The sequence below is a fragment of the Arachis ipaensis genome, chromosome B04 (assembly GCF_000816755.2).
Source record: "Arachis ipaensis cultivar K30076 chromosome B04, Araip1.1, whole genome shotgun sequence".
Lineage (NCBI taxonomy): Eukaryota > Viridiplantae > Streptophyta > Magnoliopsida > Fabales > Fabaceae > Arachis > Arachis ipaensis.
The window spans coordinates 121,904,249-121,906,626 of NC_029788.2; positions in this window are offsets into that span (position 1 = coordinate 121,904,249).

A 2,378-nucleotide genomic window follows, 5' to 3' on the forward strand; every position below is an offset into this window, starting at 1 on the left:
CTCAAGTTATGGTGGTTTGAAGATCAAAGAGAGTTAGGTTTTCTCTCTTTTCTTCTCTCTTCTCAAATCAGCGCCCCAACCCTTCTTTTTAGGGTAAAATGAGTTGAAATGCTCACAACTAATGTTTATATATGTTGGGTCTTGGGCCCCGGTTCACCCGGTTCACTTATTTTTGCCCATTGGCCCAATTTTGGGCCAAAACCTTTAAGATTAGCGCTCTAAATCGCACTTTAAATATTTCTACCTTTCCTAATTATAATTCCTCATTTCTTAATCTTATTTACCCATTATCAATTTTCTCAGTTGTAGTACCAGACAGATCTCAGCAGGTACTGCCGATCAAAATTCCACTGCGCACTTTTACGCAGAAAACTATATTTTCCGACTCGGAAAAATTCACTGAATCCAAATATCGTATTTAAATTATCAAATTCCAATTGCCAAATATTCCAACCATATTCGCTCCTATTTAACTTATTATTTACTAAATTTCGGTTAGACCGGGTATTACAGGATATTACGACAACTCTTAAAATATTTAATACTAAAATATGAGCATGTTTAAAACCTAAACTGTATTTTTCAAAAGGCCGTTTAAAACAAAACATAAATCCATACTTACAACCATATACATACATATACATAGTATTAACTTACAAGCATTTCATAAAACAAATCATATCCCTCTTACAAATTGTGAAAGATAAACGCGAGGGAATAATAAATAATAACTTAAGCAATACAAAACATTGCCACAACAACAACTAAGTAAACTCTTCATGACTTCAGCGTCCATATCCTGAAAAGAAAAAATCTGTAAGGGAGTGAGAACATCATACTCGAAAGGGTTCTCAGTAGAGGGTTTTGAGAACTGTTACAAGAAGATATTTTTAACGAAAATTGTTTTAAAGCTCAGTAGTTATCGTTATCTTATGAATCTATTCAAACTTCAACATGTAATTAAATCCGAAATCCCGACACCCATATCTTAATTTCGTAAAAGTTCCATTCTTTATAAATATACATAATATTCAATGTAAATACCAAGGAATCAATCAACCCAAACTCACCCATCACGGCCTCCGCCCCAAAATACAATTAAATATCGGCCTCTGGCCCAACAAAACTCATCACCGCTATCATCAATCCACCACCAATACTTAAAACAGAAATTAGTCACAAGCACAAATAAATACAAGGCAAACACACTTAAAGAACAGTTACAGCAAATATCACAGTTACCAGTTAAGCAGAACTTATCAGATAGGCAAACCAAAACAATTTAAGCACACCCAAACAATGGCAAACAAATGCAATATGATGATGCATGCTTGTCCTACTGACCGTGAGCTCACGTGTCGGTTACTTTGTCAGAACCTGACACATCTGATAGCTAACCCGGATATCATCCTCTTGAAAACCGGTGGGTGGTACACCACCACGAACCCCACCACACCACCACGAACCTCGCAATATCTTCAATTGGAAAACAACACACACATGTAGGCGGTAAACTACCACGAACCCCACACAACATCCTCTTCTAGAAACATGTTGGCAGTACACAACCACGAACCCCACATACATCTCGACACTGGGCAAGCGGTAAACCACCACAAACCTTGCTAGGTCAAAACTCAAAACAATTTCATTTTTATTTGAAAACCAACATCACTCCTTATAATCTTTTCCAAAACCCCCAAAACCACCTTATAAAAAAAACAAGTTCTTCTTTCATACAAAACTCAATTCTTACTTAACCAAGATTTTTTTTTTCCAAACCAACTTCAAGACTATTTCAAATTAAAACCTCTTTCAAAATACTAAAAGAGTCATCTATTAATTAAACCTCACGGCAGGGTCTCAAGACTTTAGGGAGGATGATAACCAATCTCGTTCTTTAAAATTATTAAACTTTTTGAATCATAATTCCTTAAAATGTAGTTCTTTCATCAAACTCAAAATGTAAAAGTTTTCTTAATAAATCAAACTCAAAACATAAAGCCTTTCTTAATAAGTCAAAACTCAAAATATAATCCTTTCTTAATAAATCACATTCAAAACATAAAGTTGTTCTTAATAATTCAAACCCAAACATAAATCTTTTCTTACTAAATCAGATCTAAGGTATAACCCTTTTTATTAATAGTTCAAACTCAACATAAATCTTTTCTCAATAAAGCTCAAAACATCATTCTTTCATTAATAAATCAAACTTAAAGCATAGTTCTTTCTGTAATAAATCGAAATCAAATAATATGATTCTTAAATCAAATTTTCTTTTTAAGTAGTTCTTCATATAAAGTCTTAGAGTTTCATAAAATTTTGACAACACCTCCCCTAAAACTCGGACTTTGCCCACCCTTCAAGGGTCACAA